A 17120-nucleotide genomic window follows, 5' to 3' on the forward strand; every position below is an offset into this window, starting at 1 on the left:
CTCCACTTTGACTATGACCTTGTCTAAACAAGATAAGAATCGGAGAACTCAGAGGGCTTCCATAGCCTTGGAAACTCATGACTGGAGCATAGGGAGATTACTGATGCCATAGACAGGAGTGTCAATTGGTAAAGTCAACAACAGGAGTCACTGTGCACTTACTCCTCATGTAGGATCTCTGTCCTTAATGTGCTGTGCATTGAGATTTAATGTTATAACGAGTACTCAAACAATATATTTCACTTTGTGTTTCTATGGGGGTGCAAACTGTTGAAATCTTTACTTAATGCATACTAAACTGATCCTCTGTAAAAAAAAAAAAAAAAAAAAAAAAAAGAAAAGAAAAGAAAAGAAACTATCAACTCCCAACTTGACTCTCACTGGGATTAAACATGACAATAGGTCTGATCTGATTTCATCATCATTAAAAAAAATCATCTATTATTTTTCACTTTATGTTTCTGTGTGGGAGCAAACTGTTGAAATCCTTACTTAATGTATACTAAGCTGATCTTCTGTATATTAAGATAATCGAAAATGAATCTTGATGTGAATGGAAGGGGAGAGGGAGTGGGAAAGGGGAGGGTTGTGGGTGGGAGGGACGGTATGGGGGGGAAGCCATTGTAATCCATCATTCGTACTTTGGAAACTTATATTCATTAAATAAAAGTTAAAAAAAAAAAATCACAAACCAGATGTTGAGCTTGGTTCCATTTTATGGAATGTTGGTAACACACCCAGTCATAAACAAATACAAGGGGACAGAGAATGAGTAAATCTTTAACCAAGGCACGTGAGTTGGTTGATTGACATGGTTGCCCACAACCTCTTCCTGTCTCTCTTTGGATCCACTTCCCTTCACACTTTGACTTTAAGCAAAGATTCACATCCCCAAGGATGCCCACCGTCTCTAAAACCATTACATATCCAACATTAGCCATGAGGAAGAGCACTGACGTGACTCCCCCACTTCCACCATAGCAGCCAGAATCCGTGTGAACCTGGATTCTCACACTGCAGCACCTGCACCGCAACAGGCACTAAACACCGCGTTGCACCAAAAGCAGCAGAAGGAAACAGTGCCGTTTCACAGAGGGCACATGGACTCCTCTCCAACCAACTTAGCCTTCGGCAGAGACCCTAAACTTTGAAGGTTTGTCTTCACAGGAACACGGAGGAAGCACAGAAAGCAATAAAGAGAAACAAGTAGGCAGGGGAAGAAGAGGAAGACCAAACAAAGGGAAAGATTAGGGACCACTAGATACCTCACCTACGAGAACTACGGGATTGCCCAGGACGCACGGATGATTAACTTCCTCTGATGGCTGCACAGCTCATGTTTACCACTCTCACTCTGCACAGTGGTGAGCTGCAGTATTTCAGGTGTCACCATGTCAATTTGAGAACTAAGTCACCACTAAGGGACTTGCCAAAGTTTCATCATTACTCATCAGCAGAAGTAGGACAAAATCAGGCCTGACAGCTGATCCAAACTCTTTTCCACTGATATGCACATGTTCCATGAGGGTTAACACTAGCAGGATATTTTCAACTTTATTAGCAAAGTAACTAAGAATTTTCCCACCAGACATCTCAAAAAACTTGAATTAAGAACTACATAGCTATATTTTATTTCATGTCTCTAAAACAGTTATCCCCAAGATTCTATGAGTCCACCTTCCTTCCGCCTGCCTTTGTGTAAGAAATATTTTTTCACATACACCTCCAAGAATATTTATTTATAAATCTTACACATGTACAACTAGGGGCCACCATACACAACTATAAAGCATACATGAAAAAAACATTTTTTTCTTGCTTTCCAATGAATCTTCTTGTACTCTATACTTTGGAGATCACTGCTCAATTATTGTTCTATTTAAGAATCTTATACATAAAAACAATAATGAACAAACAAAAATAAAATTATACATGAAGATCATAAGAAAACCAAGTAAGACTTTGAGAAACAACTATTAACACACAGATTTACCCAAAGTAAGGGTAGTACCTGCACTTGAAAGATGGTTATACTTCCATGTATGTGCAAAATGAAACAAAATGATCTGGAAATTTCTCAAATGGCTAAACATAGAATGACTACTTGTCTTAGTAATTCCACTCCTGGGCATATATACTATGCCAAATGAGACTCTATGTTTACATAAAGCTTATACACAAAAACAATTTTTTTTTAAAGATTTATTTATTTGAAAGTCAGAGTTACACACAGAGAGAAGGAGAGGCAGAGAGAGAGAGAGAGAGAGAGAGGTCTTCCATCTGCTGGTTCACTCCTCAGATGGCTGCAATGGCCAGGGCTGCACCAATCCGAAGCCAGGAGCCAGGAGCTTCTTCCTGGTCTCCCACATGGGTGCAGGGGCCCAAGGACTTGGGCTATCTTCTACTGCTTTCCCAGGCCATAGCAGAGAGCTGGATTGGAAGTGGAGCAGCTGGGACACGAACCAGCACCCATATGGGATGCTGGCACTGCAGGCAGCGGCTTTACCTGCCACAGCGCCGACACCAAAATAAATATATTTTAAAAATGCTGGAATGTGATCCAGCAGATAAGATGCCACTTGGGATACCCTCATCCCATATCACAGTTCCCAAGTTCAAGTCTTGGCTCTGCTTCCGATTCCAGCTTCCTGCTAATGCATACCTGGGAGGCAGTAGGTGATGACTCAAGTACTTGGGTCTCTGCCACCCATGGGTATGACCTGTACTGAGTGCCTGGCTTCTGGCTTCAAGCTGGCCCAGCCCTGGCTGTCACGGGAATCTGGGGAGTTAACCAATGGATAGAAGACCTTTATCTCTGTCTTTCAAATTAAAAATAAGTAAATCAATTTAAAGAAAACTTTGTATGCAAATGTTTATAACAGCACTATTTATAAGAGACAAAACATGGAAATAATTTAAATGTTGTCTTCATACAGGGGACGCTATTTAGCCATAAATAGAAATGAAGGGCTCACTCATGCTACACATAAGTTAGCACTAAAAACAATGCATGAAACAAAAGAAGCCAGACACAAGATATTCTATATTTATAAGTATTTATAAGCAATATCCTGGAAAACTAATTCTAATTCTCAGAGACAGAAAGATTAGTGGTTATTTAGAGCGGGGATAGAGGAATGAGAACAGCTAAAGGGCACCAGGTGTTGTTTTTTTTTTTTTTTTTTTTGAGGTGGAAAAAACATTCTAAAAACATCTGTGGTCATGGTGGCATATACCTGTGAACAGATTAAAAATTACCTAATTAGCAATGGGTGTTGCGGCACAGCGGGCTAAGCTGCTGCTTGCGATCCCACAAACCATACAAGAGTGCTAGTTCAAGTCCAGATCACTCTGCTTCCAATCCCAGCTTCCTGCTAATACACCTAGGAAAGCAGCAGCAGATGGCCCAAGTCCTTGGATCCCTGCCACCTACATGGGAGACTTCAATGGCATTCCTGGCTCCTGGCTTAGTCTTGGCTGTTGCAGCCATTTGGGGAGTGAACTGCTGGATGGAGCATCTCTCTTTCTCCCTCTCTCTCTTGTCACTAAGACTTTCAAATAACTTAATATCTTTAAAAGTATTGAATTTTAAATGGGTGTACAGTTTATATGCATGAATTGTATGGCATGTGAATTCTATCTCAATCTCATTAACACTACTTTAAAATATAGGAAACAGGGAGACATGCCTATCTCAAAAAGATCTAGAACTAGAGTGAGCTAGTATTTCATGGGTGACAGCGATCAAAAGAGAACAAGCTACAAGTTGGGCTGTGAGCTAAGATTCTGAAAGGTTAGGAGAAAGTTAAAAGGAGAAGTAGAGAGAGTAGTTCAAGGGAATTCTGAATAAATGTCTAAAATCATTATGGGGAAGAGGGAGGAAGTGAATGTGAGATTGTCACAACAGAACTATCTGGAAAAAAGAAAAAAAATCAAGGGCTGGAAAAGGTAACAGAAACAGAATCAGTCTAAACTGGCTACCAGCAACTGGCCAACTAATGCAGCCTCAGGTGCGCACCCTTATCTGTAAACCAGGGCAGGTCGGCTGCCCAACTTCCCCACGGGAGGCAAGGTCAGAGAGGTTAGCACCACAGCTAGGTTTTGTGAAGTGCCCAGCTCTCAGAAATACACACAGAAGCAGTTAGAAATAATTGATAGAACTTCCTGAACTTGCTTTAAAATAGCAGCAGCGGAGGACAGGGATGCAACACAGTGTGCCAGGCTGCCACTGCTAAATTGTACACACAACACACAATACACACACACACACACACACAGAGTATCTGCTTATCCCCTAAGTCAGAATCCCTCAAGGTATTTCAGATTATTACCAACCTAGCTCAGCCCTCAACACCAACCAACTCTCGCGGTTTCTAAACAGCAATATGTCAAAAGGGAGCTGGAAGATGGGGGTTGAGTGCAGATTGTGAAAATATCCTGATTGAGAAACAGTCAACGTGTGAGCAAAGCCCACAAGCAAAAGTGGCATTGTTTAGAAAAACAACAAGAAAACAGTCATCTCTGTGTTCACAGTGTAACAGAAGACACTTGGAGTTAACCATGAACTATTTCTTCCATACTAAAGCAAACAGCCAGTCTGCTTCCAGGGTTGTTTTCAAACCACCAACACCCAGCAGGCCCAGGATAAAGGAATCTAGCCCCCACCCCTCAAGCACAAAGGTGTTGGGAAGACTTGCAAACTGGCGGAACCAGACACCTTTCCAAAACACCCACATTCACCACGCATAGAGCAGACTGCCACGACCTTGGCAATGCCAGTGACATGGCCATGTTTGCTTCCCTGAACCCATATCTCCATAAAACCAAGAATCTAAACAAAGAGTGAGTTGCCTCCCCCCAAAAAATGGATTTTGTAGGGAAATTTAAAAAACTTGGCAATTGAGCCATATTCTTAAAATATGAATGTACAAAAATTTAAAGTATCTTCACTTCCCAGGTTTAAAATGCCTATCTCAAAAATTGCCATCGAATAATTTCCAGGGCCAGTGCTGTAATGTAGCAGCAGGAAAAGCCTCCGCCCGCAGTGCCAGCATCCCATATGGGCGCCGGTTCGAGACCTGGCTGCTCCACTTCCAATCAGGCTCTCTGCTATGGCCTGGGAAAGCAGTAGAAGATGGCTCAAGTCCTTGGGCCCCTGCACCCACGTGGGAGACCCAGAAGAAACTCCAGGCTCCTGGCTTTGGATTGGCACAGCTCTGGCCATTGTGGCCATCTGGGGAGTGAACCAGCAGATGGAAGACCTCTCTCCCTCTCTCTCTCTGTAATTCTGCCTTTAAAATAAATAAATTTAAAATAAATAAATAAATCTTTTCAAAAAAGAATAATTTCCAAATCAAGAAAGGACAGAGACATACACTACAGATACTTTGGAAACTCAGTTGTTCTCTTATCTACTGTAGTTTGCTGGAATAAAAGAACACAGAAGAATGGAACCCACATATTTCCACCTTCCAATCACCTAAAACTGTTAGAGGGAGGCACCTGCTGAGCATGGGTGCTTTTCAAAGTTACTTGCTCCCAAAAAACTGAGTTCTAATTTGCATTTATCTCTTGTAGTAAGGATCCAATAACAGAACTAAAAGCATTTTAAAAATCATTTGAGGCCGGTGCCACTGCTCAATAGGCTAATCCTGCACCTGCGGCGCCATCACCCCAGGTTCTAGTCCGGGTTGGGGCACCAGATTCTGTCCCGGTTGCTCCTCTTCCAGTCCAGCTCTCTGCTGTGGCCTGGGAGTTCAGTGAAGGATGGCCCAAGTGCTTGGGCCCTGCACCCGCATGGAAGACCATGAGGAAGCACCTGGCTCCGGATCAGCACGGTGTGCCAGCCGCAGCACGCCGGCCGCAGCGGCCATTGGGGGGTGAACCAACAGCAAAAGGAAGACCTTTCTCTCTGTCTCTCTCTCTCACTGTCCACTCTGTCTGTCAAAAAAAAAAAAAATCATTTGAGAGGCAGACATAAAGAGCGCTGCCATTCACAGGCTCACTCCCCAAACGCCTGCAGTGGACAAGGCTGGATGGGGCCCAAGCCAGGAGCCAGGAACCTAATCCAGGTCTCCCAAGTGGGTGGCAGAATCCAATTACTTGAGCCATCACTACTGCCTCCCAAGGTCTGCATTAGCGGGAAGTTGGAGTCAGGAGTCAGAGCCAGGAGTTAAACCCAGGTACACCAAGGAGGGATGCAGACATCTTAACTGCTGGGCTAATGCCGGCTCTCTGAAGCTTTTGTTCCCAACACTATTGCAGATGACAAACACACTTAAATCCAAAGCTTCATTTTGCATTCTAACAACTATTTTATTTTTCCAATTCATATTTCATGTTCCAATCAAAATAAAACCTTAACGCAATTTGGGTTTATTATGACTACATGTATTTTATGGATTGGAAAACTGAGACCAAGGTGGGCATTTGGCTTAGTGGTTGGGGCACCAATGGAGAGGTATGGAAGTTTCTGGATTCAATACCAGGCTCCAGCTCCTGGCTCCAGCTTCCAACCAATGCAGACCCTGGAAGGCAGAAAGTGATGGCTCAAGTCACTGAGTTCCTACCAGGATCAAGTTCCTGGCTCCAAGCTTCAGCCTGGCCCAGCCCCAAGTGTTGCAGGCATTTCAGGAGTGAACCAGAGAGTATTCGTCCTCTCTCTCTTTTTTTTTTTTTTAATATACACAAATTCAAAAACCGTAATAACTGAGGCCCAGATAATGGAAGTAGACTGATGAGCCCACAATGATTGAGAGGCGTGCTCAGGGTTCAAAGCATGGAGCCTTGCTGTGAGCCCTGGGCTCACCTCCATGGTGCTTTGGTGTATGTGGGGGGGGAGGGGAGGGATAAAATGCATCGCAGAAAACACACACACACACACACACACACACTTCCTAATCAAATATAATGTTCATGCCTATCTGAGAGAAAATATTTACCAGCTGTGTGACCTTGAGCAAGGCTCATAGCCTCTCTGTGTGAGGACTGTTGTGAGAACTAAATGAATTGTATCTCAGTCTGGTATACAATGTTGTACAAAAGTTAGCTTCATCATCATCATTATTAGTGCATAAAAATATAGTTCAACATAAGACATGGTGAGTTAGAGGCCTAGTTTTATTTCTCAAGCTCCTTGTAATTAAAACAGAGAAACCAATTGGAAATCTTCCCAGATAGCTTACCTACAGAGAGTGCCTTCAATTTTAACATAACCAACTATGCAAACTCTTCTTTCCAGATTAGAAACATGCATTCCGATTTAGCAACAAGGGAAAGTATTCAAATCTGCCAGGGCTGTTATCAGTGCCTTCAAATAGATAGGGAAAAAATGCCTTGGTGAGCAATGGACCCTTCCTGTAGTTCTTTCCATAATTCCTCTAAAGAAAATGCTCACTCTTGCACGCTTATCTCTGATTCCAACAGCATTATCCCTGTTTTTTTTATCAGAAAAAAAGCTCAGAAGGCCAACCTTATTCTCAGAGCTATACGGTTGCATAAAGACTGCCCCAGAGAGGCCACCACTCTGGATCTCCACCAGCAGTTCCTAGGGCTTCCTCCACTTTGTGCTGACCCTGGAGAAGCTGAAGATGGTGGTGTCCCTCTGATGCCACAACTGACACCTGGCTTCCTGTGGCTGGGAAGGTGCAGGGAGGTGCACCAGGAGATGGACAAATGGACGCATCCTGGCACTCTGGCCGGGTAATTGTGAAATCACCAGTACTACCACGAAGGCTTTGTCGGGACACCTTCATTTGCAGAAGCACCTCCCTCCCTCCGGTTCATTCATCTTCCCATCGCCCGGGTGAAGTCCCAGGGAGGAGGATCGACCCCCATCCCACAGAAGAAGTGATCATTGAGGTTTCTCGGTTTGCCAAGACCTCATCACTATTTGGCCTGAGGACTTAGCATTAAGAAACCCACATCTACATGTGTTCAGTCCGTGGCGCTGTCTTCAGTTCAAAGATCCTTCCAGATTCCATCGTAATAACACAACCACGGGCAGCTCCAGCATCTATTTCCATCGTAATCACACAGCTCGGACAGCTCTTAAATACATGTCCATTGTAATAATACGGTGCGGTTCAGGCAGCTCTCAAATACACCCTTCCTTTGAGCCTCCATTCTCATTTAAGCAGAAATGAGCCCTCCTCCGAGGCTTCTCCGCCTTTGGCAAGCTGCCAGCACCCAGGCCAAGAGCCGGCGCTGTCACGACCAGGCGGTGGGAAGTGGCTGGGTGCCCAGGGGAGCAGCCGCAGCAGCAGGTGGACTTCTCCCCAGGGCGCTCCGACCACCCCACACGCCGCGCATTCAGACTCCAACCCAGCTGGGTGAAGTCGCCAAGTGTGTCACTGCTCCCGCCCCTCTCCCCGCGGCCAGAAATATCCCCGGGCTTCCTTGGGTTCCAGGGCTCTCTTCGTTGGCCTTTGCATTCAATTCGCGCGCGCGTCTGAGGAATCGAGAAAAGCCACCGAGCCCGGAAGACAGCGCGTGGGAAGACGCAGGGCGCAGGCTCTGTATTCAGAGTCCTTTCAACAAAAAATACGCTGGGGTCAGTGCAGACCGAGCTCAGCGTCGCCCTCACCTTGCGGAAGTTTATAAAAACCCGCCACCTGGCAAGGAGCCCCAACCTGCAGTGTCCAAGAGGCCCTAGGGACCGACCTTCCCTGAGAGTCCCAGGGTCTCTGCTCAGCGCGAGCCTCCCCGGAGTCCCTCTCACCTCCCCCATCTCTTCTGCAGCCTGTCCTCCCCTTCCTCCAACCCCCACCCCTGCCCCCCAGCCTCACCTGGAAGGCAGCGCCGGGGGAACTCGGGGCGCGTCGGTACCAGCTGGCCGGGCTCCGAGCCGCGTCCCGCGGCCACCGCGCTCTGCAGAGCCGCGGGGAGAGCAGGCGGCAACGCTGGGACGCCGCCACGCCCCCTGACACCCTGACCTCCCTCTAGAGAGCTAACGCTGCAACCGGAGACGCTGCCCCCGGGAGCGCCGCGCCGCCCCGGGGCGTGCTGCCTGCAGGGGGACGGCGCGAAGATGGGAAGACCTGGGTTCACCCGCACTTCGGCTCTCCTGCGCGCAGGCAGAGGGCACCCCGGGCGCCCTTCCTCGATCTTCCTCCGGCAGTCAGACGGGGACAGCGTTTTCGAGGTTGAAACGAATACATAAACGCACAGCTGACGGAAATGTGTTACCAGCCCCAAACGCCCCCGAGCCGCTGTTAGCTAGCTTTCAGTACAATTGCCCGAAATGGAGAAGGAGGCGTTTGCGTGGATCTGCCTTGAAATCAGTGAGCCCCGCCAGGACCTGTAACTCACCCGGAGCAAGAGCTGCGACTTTGAGGCTGATGGTCTCCTCGCTTTCCTGCAGCGAGGTGTCAGATCAGTCCCTAGCTGCGCTGGAGGTGCTGGGAGAAGCTACCAGCCCACAGGGCTGAGAAAGAACTAGTAAGTGATGGAAGAAAGACATAAGCCTCAGCCATTCGCACTCATTGCCCAAAAGATAGATAGACATTGGAATTTATTCCCTGCCCTTGAATCTCAATTGGGTCTCACATCCTATTGCCTTCATATCCCACCCCCCACGGCCACCCGAAAGACCATTTCCAGGAATTCCCCTCTGCCTGCTGTCCTCTACACCCACCCCCATCCTAAAATACAAAAAGGCCCAGCCCCTGGGGGTCGGAGCCTTCTGCCACGCGTTCCATCATGTGTATGCCGGCAGTTGGTCATTCACCTCTATGAATTTATTTTCTCTGAATAAATCTGGTCTGGCTATAAATTCGCACACTGCCTCCTCTCCATTCTGCGCCTCTTTTCCTAACATTTAGGGTGCCCCGTGTGAGGAGGCACCAATCTGCAACTCTTCCTAACAGTAAGATCATCCCCGTTCACAACAGCTACAAAAAACACAAATACCTTGGAATAAATTTAACCAAGGAGGCAAAAGATCTCTACCATGAAAATTACAACACATTAAAGAAATATGAGCCGGCGCCGTGGCTCAATAGGCTAATCCTCCACCTTGCGGCGCCGGCACACCGGGTTCTAGTCCCGGTTGGGGCGCCGGATTCTGTCCCGGTTGCCCCTCTTCCAGGCCAGCTCTCTGCTATGGCCAGGGAGTGCAGTGGAGGATGGCCCAGGTGCTTGGGCCCTGCACCCCATGGGAGACCAGGAAAAGCACCTGGCTCCTGGCTCCTGCCAGGATCAGCGCGGTGCGCCGGCTGCAGCGGCGGCCATTGGAGGGTGAACCAACGGCAAAAGGAAGACCTTTCTCTCTCTGTCTCTCTCTCTCTCACTATCCACTCTGCCTGTCAAAAAAAAAAAAAAAAAAATAGAAATAGAAGCAGACACAAAACAAATGAAAGGATCTTCCATGTTTGTGGATTGGTAGAATTAATATTATCAAAATGTGCATACTACCTGAAGCAATTTACAGATTCAATGGGATCCCAATCAAAAATGTCCCAGAGACATTCTTCTGTTCTCACAGAAATCTTAGCGCTCTTAGTGGGGCTGAGCCCACAAGGTCCCCCTGGCCCTAGGGGACCCTAACTTGTCAGGAAAGATCCCCAAGCTACCTGCACTGGGAACAACACACAAGGTAGACAGTCTGGAAATTGAGGGTGGAAAATGTCTCCCCCGCAACAAATTTATCTTTAGCAACATCAAAAGTGCCCACCTCTTTCCTTAGGAATCTCCAAGTCAACCGTGCAAATAGCCAGGGAGTGGTGATTTCACTCTCCTGAGCTCACAGTTTATTGTGAAGACAAGTTACCTATCCCATGTTTTATCGTGAGCAAACCAGACAGGATAAAGGCTTGTAAATCAAGTCTTTTGCTAGGTTTGTCACCACCTTATTGATTGACAGTTTCTTTCCCAAAATTGTACTTAAAAACCCTACTACCACCAGCCCCTTTAGGTTTCTTCCTCTCTTGGAAGTCCCCCCTCCATGCTACTCTGGCTGGAAGTCTAGACTTTAATAAATCTTGCTATTATTTACTTGTTAATGACTTACTTATTTATTTGAAAGGCAGAGTTACAGAGAGGCAGAGAGGGGTCTTCCATCCACTGGTTTACTCCCCAGTTGGGCACAATGGCTGGAGTTGCACTGATCCGAAGCCAGGGGCCAGGAGCTTCCTCCGGATCTCCCACACAGGTGCAGGGGCCCAAGGACTTCAGCAGTCTTCTGCTGTTTTCCCAGGCCATAGCAGAGAGCTAGATCAGAAGTGGAGCAGCTAGGACTCGAACCAGCCCCCACATGGGATGTCGGCACTGCAAGCAGCGACTTTACCTGCTACGTCACAGTGCAGGCTCCTAAATCTTGTTTTCAAATCTCTGCTTGTCTGCTTGGAAATTCTGCTTCCATGTGAGACAAAGAACTGAGGTAATAATATGTTCTCCGTGGCCATTTTCCCATAACACTTTCTGCTTGGTAAAACCAAATCCTGTCATGCTACCCTTGGTTCCTTGGCATTCCCAAGTTGTGGAACAAAATCACTGTTACTTTGGGCTTCCCTTCCCTCTACACCTTTGGCACATGCCATTCCCAGCACATCTTAGCATGGAGGGTTATGGGGTGGCATGGTGAATTGGTAGCTGCCTTCTTAAGATACAGAAATTAGGACTCCATATGACAGGTGAGGTGACTACTATCTGCTAGCCACCCTACTTGCTTGGGCAGCAACCTGGCTTAACCCTGAAGGAACTTTGCGTATCTGGGTATCAGGTCAGCTGGAGGCCGGCTAGGCTAGGAAGGACTTACATTAAGAAAAGGTTATGGATGCGTGTTAACCGTTAACTGAGTATTTGCTATGCCCTGGGCACTATCCCTAATTATTTTAAGTGGTCCAATCAACATTCTTGGAGATAACAATTCGTTGTTCCCTTTTCACAAAGGAAGAATCTGGGCTTTGAGAGGTTAAATTGCTTGCCCAAGGTCACACAGCTAGTAAGTAGCTCAGCCAGGCTTTCCAGGCAGGTGTCCCAACAAACACTGTGAAACGCCCACCGTGCCACCTGCACAAGACAGAATAATAATCAAAGAAGGAACCAGGCAAGAGCCTTGTTTCCCAAGTATTTGAAAGGAAAGTGGAGTCTGGGGAAAGGTCAGGGGAAGGAACTTAAAACAAGAGCACATGTCACACAAAATAAATGAGCCTCCTAGACAAAAAGCAAAACAATAGGACCGGACGGCAGACTGGCCACAACCCAAGGCAAGAAAAGCACACTCCTTTGGGAAAGCAAGACGTTTTGGACCAAGGTGGTGGTGTTCGGTCAGTTCCCTCTGAAACCATTATGAAATCACCTTTACAAAACTAGCATAAGGCTGGCCTGTGCCCCCTGTCAAAGTTGAATATGCACATTCAACATCTAGTCACAGATAAAGGGGGTCCACATTCTGAAAGAGAATCTCTGTGACTAAGAAGAAAAGATCAAGCACAGATGTTTTCAAGTTGGGAAAATCTGTTCTATTTCTTCTGGGACTGGAAGAGAATTTCCCAGGCACTCAATGTTGATGGGTGGGCTTTGCAAGAGAGCCTGACTAATTCTGAGAAAGGCCCTGAGAGTTACAAACTGAGCTCCAACCAGGAAAGCAGAGGCTGTGTTTTTGTTTTTGTTTTTGTTTTCATTGGTCAAGTTCAAGGTCACAGTGCCCTCCAAGACCTAAGGCTTGAAAGCCATAAGCAAGTCAGGGACAGCTCACCACTAAAGCCGAGCCAGGTCTGTGCCCAATACTCGGTGATCGCACACAAAGCCCCATTGTAGCCAGAACAGCATCCTGGAAGCCTAAACGCCTGGCAGCTGCCCGCCGAAACCCAGCCAGGCTTCACAAGAAGCGAATTGTGTCATGAGCAGAACCTTGACCCTGGTTTTGAACTCAGCTGACAGAGTCAGCAAAGGAGAAATCAGTTCTGTACAAAAGAGGAAGGAAATGCAATGGAATGACCTGCATAATAAGCTACCCACAGAAGGCCAATGGCATCATCACCAGACAGAACCCAGGAAGTCCATGCAGGAACCCACACGGAAGGGAAGCCAGGGCATGTGTCAGGGAGGGAAAGAACCAACAGAGAATGCATTTGCTTTGTCTTTCTTTTTCCTCCTGCCTGTTTACTGTAAACATCCATTATCCACAAAAGGACAGATTTGTTTGATTCCAGTTCCATGTAGAACCTGAAATAGGCAAATTCATACAGATCAAAAATAGAACAGAGAGAGTGCTGTGGCATAGCATGTGAAGCTGCTGTCTGTAGTGCTGGCATCCCATATGGGCGCCGATTTGAGTCCAGCTCCCTGCTAATGTGTCCAGGAAAGCAGTGGAAGATGGCCCAAGCGCTTGGGCCCCTGTACCCACTTGGGAGACCTGGAAGAAGCTCCTGGCTCCTGGCTTTGACCTGGCACAGACCTGGTCATTGTGGCCATTTGGAGAGTGAATGAGCAGATGGAAGATCTCTCTTTTCTCTCTCTTCTCTCTTTCTCTGTCTCTCCCTTTTTCTGTGTAACTCTGACTTTCAGATAAATAAATAAATATTTTAAAAAAAATAAAAAGAAAGCAGAATAAAGGTTTTCAGGAGCTCTGGGCTGGGTAACAGGAGTATTATTTAATGAGTACAGAGTTTCTGTTTGGGATGATTTAAGAGTTCTGGAGATGGACAATGGTAATGGTTGCATCATATTGTAAGTACATTAAACACCACTGAATTATGCACTGAAAAAAAAAAAGGTAAAATGATAAAATTTATGGTATGCATGTTTTAGGGCAATATATTTTTAAAATAAATATATATAATTATGTAATACTTCTTTGGAGAGTCCAAAAAAGCAATATGCTTTGCCTAGAAATCCTTTTCTTGAATTTTGGTAAATTTTGCTCTATTTCGCTTTTCCTTGGGCCAGAAGCCCGAGTCGGGGTTGCTGCACTCCCACACTCAGAGTGGCAGTGGACTTCTGCCGTTTCACAATTGCCTTCTGCAGGTGAGTAGCTTGGGTTAATGGGGCCGTGCTCGAAGTTGCCATGTCCTGAGAGAAGCTCTTGTCTGTAAGAGATGGAGAAATAAAAGGATTCCATGTGAAAGCACTTTCTGCTTCCAGACAAAAGCAAGAATACCAGACACGACCACAGCAGAGCTTCTGGCCAGCCCTGATCCCCAGGTCACCTGCTCCTGGACAAGACTGGGTGTGCTCTTGATCTTAGAGAGAACGAGAAGTAAACCTGGGCTGTAGTCCATTCTCCTCTCTCTTCACTACACGGTTTCCACTTTTCTTTTTGGACGCTGTTTTTAGCCGGACTAGTGGAACAGAATCTGCTAGTGTCTTGTGCTCTATGGTTAGGATTATAAATGTGGCATATATAAAAATCTGAGGTTCTGCATGAATGCAATGGCATTCTGCCATTGAAACTAAAAATATTTTTTTAGATTTTATTTATTTATTTGAGAGGCAGAGTTACAGACAGAGAAAGAGAGAGAGACAGAGACAGAGAGAGAACATACATCCTCTGGTTCACTCCCCAAAGGGCCACAATAGCCAGAGCTGAGCTGAATCTGAAGCCAGGAGCCAGGAGCTTCTTCCAGGTCTCCCACTAAAGTGCCATCTTCCACTGCTTTCCCAGGCCATAGCAGAGAGCTAGATCAGAAGAAGAGCAGCCAGGACTTGAACTGGTGTCCACATGAGATGCTGGCACTGCAGGCAGAGGCTTAGCCTACTATGCCACAATGCCAGCCCCCAGAACTAAAAATATTCAGTTGTCTGTTTTCTGTCTGCTTTGCTGAATTATGAAGCTAGAGGACCTTACTCATTCCTGAATTCCTTTCCTACATTTCACCCTCTCCAATCCAGGACCTTGTATTTCATGTGTTCAGATGTTTCATAAATATTTTTAACTGTCCCCATGGCTCATGCAGTGTGATTTCAATACCATCCTAGAAAGTAGGAAGGCATTAAGCTAAGCTTAACCCATTCTTGGGCACAGTTAATGTGCTCAAGTTCAGTGTCTTAGTCTAGCACTTTAAATATTCTCTTCTGTGATCTCAACCTAACTTTCCATCTGTTCATTTAATCCTGCCTCAATTACCCTAAAACCATAATGGCTGCTGGTTGCTCTGGGGACATTCTTCATAGCTGCCTGCTGATGCTGACCCTGAGCTGCGTGTCTCGGCCTGGCATTTCCTTTATTCCTGTGACAGCCCAGTTTGGACAACTCTGCATGTGGACTGCTCAATGGGGAAAGACTTAAACACTCAGATCCAGTCCCACGTGGCACCTGGGAGTCCCATCCCGCAATTCTGCTAACAAAAAGGCCACAATACCTAATTTTCTCAAGTGTCCTTTAATCAAATTAAGTTCACTTGATATCCCTACGTGAGTAAGTGCCCAGAAATTAAATCTGTCTTATGTTGGAGAAACTTACTCCCTCCCTGGGACTTCAAGAGTCCACGCACTTATGTCACATTAGGGGAAAGATTTCTGGTCCTTGTCCCATCATGATCATGGCATGAATTCTCCTTTCAAGGTCTGTATTAGTTTGGGCAGTTCCACCAGTCTCTGCCAAGTGTGGTATCATGGTATTAGCTAATTGTTTTTTTCTCTCTAATCATCCAAGTGCCTCAAACATAAAATAGGCTCTTGAAAAGCATCTACTAAAGAACTGATTTTGGAAAAATATAGAATCTTGCACCAGCTATGACTATTGTATGTTTGATCATCTAAAATCTTTAGAAATTGATCATCTCTCTCTCTCTCTCTCTCCCCCCCCTCCCTTTCTCTAACTAGTTATGAATGAGGCCCCTAATATCAATGTGATCATTCATTTTATATGTCCATTTGCCTGGATCAGGAGATGCCCAGGTATCTGGGTAAACATGACCTCTTGGTATGTGTGTAAGTCTGTTTCTGGGTAAGATTAGGTGCAGCTGAAGCAAACGGCAAAGTAGGTTGTCCTCCTCTCTCCTTGTGTGGGCACCTTACAATCCCTGGAGGGCTAAATAGGACCAGAGATAGACGAAGGAAGAATTCATTCCCGTTTTCCTGCCTCCATGCTTGATTTGGATCTCATCTCATCTTCTACCCTTAGGCTGGCATTGAAATTACTGGTTTCCTCAGTGTTTGGGCCTGAAGACTTGGACTAGGCTGACCTACCTGCTTTCCTGGGTCTCCAACCAGCAGATAGAATATCCTGGGCCTTCTCAGTCTCCATAATTATGTGATCCAGTTCCTCATGAGAAGTCAATCGATGGATAGACAGACAGACACACACACTCTGTGGGTTCTGTTTCGCTGGAAAAACCCTTACAAACCAAGACACTGGAAATTAAGTCATTTGGATTTAGCAGCACAGTTCTGTTGATATTATCTATATCTATTTACTACTTACAGGGAAACAGGGAATCAATTTAGAAATCAATGACTAAGTATACAGTAGTGACTTCCTTCCTACACGAGGACACTTCCTATCTCTTCAGAGATGAGTGGAAGCTCTTTACACAGGCCAGTGAAAGAGCTTGAGACATTCTGGCCAACACCGCTGACACCCCCATCATGTCCAACACTGAGCACTAAGACCTACATAAAGAAGAAAAGGCAAATACAGCATATCAATGATCCATTACAGCATTCGGCCGGCTAAGCGCTCCCAGGAGGCTTGTTGTCACTCTCGGGCGTTAGAGCTGCTGTCACAGAGTCAAACCACGCGTAAATATGCCTTCAACTGAAACTTGCTGGCTCAAGAACCCTCCCGGGAAGAGGAATGCTTCTTATACTGAGCTGGAAGCTTTTTGTAGTCAGAGAGGACGCACTGACGGGCCACATTCACCGGACCTGTGTGGGGAAGGAGACTTTTTGTGTTCATTTTTCCGCATTAGTGGTGTACTGCTGGGACTTTTAAGCAGCCCTGTTTGTTAAAATGAGGAAAAGCATGTCAGTGAGCAGAATACGTGCAACACACGTATTCTGAGAAGAAAGCCTGGCTAGTTCAGGTTGCTGCCCTCAATGGAACTTGGCTGGTCTACAAAGGGGAAGACTGAGGTGGGCAGAATAGAAATGGGAGTCTGAAGCCATTTCAAGAAGTTGGAACCTTTGTGGCACAGTGGGTTCAGCCACCGCCTGTGACACCAACATCCCAAATCAGG

General features: G+C 46.1%; 1 protein-coding gene across 3 annotated transcripts in view; it reads right to left on the minus strand.

Moving 5' to 3' along the window:
• The window catches only part of RUBCNL (rubicon like autophagy enhancer), a 43948-nt gene extending 35025 nt beyond the window's left edge, over nucleotides 1-8923 (minus strand). For all 3 annotated transcript variants that reach the window (XM_089303669.1, XM_008259985.5, XM_008259983.5), the window contains exon 1: nucleotides 8787-8923. The gene's annotated coding sequence lies outside the window, so the exon portion shown is untranslated. The remainder of the gene's footprint in view (nucleotides 1-8786) is intronic.
• Nucleotides 8924-17120: the final 8197 nt, after the last annotated feature.

Source organism: Oryctolagus cuniculus, chromosome 9 (genome assembly GCF_051225735.1).
Source record: "Oryctolagus cuniculus isolate XC-2025 breed Fujian yellow rabbit chromosome 9, ASM5122573v1, whole genome shotgun sequence".
Classification (NCBI taxonomy): domain Eukaryota; kingdom Metazoa; phylum Chordata; class Mammalia; order Lagomorpha; family Leporidae; genus Oryctolagus; species Oryctolagus cuniculus.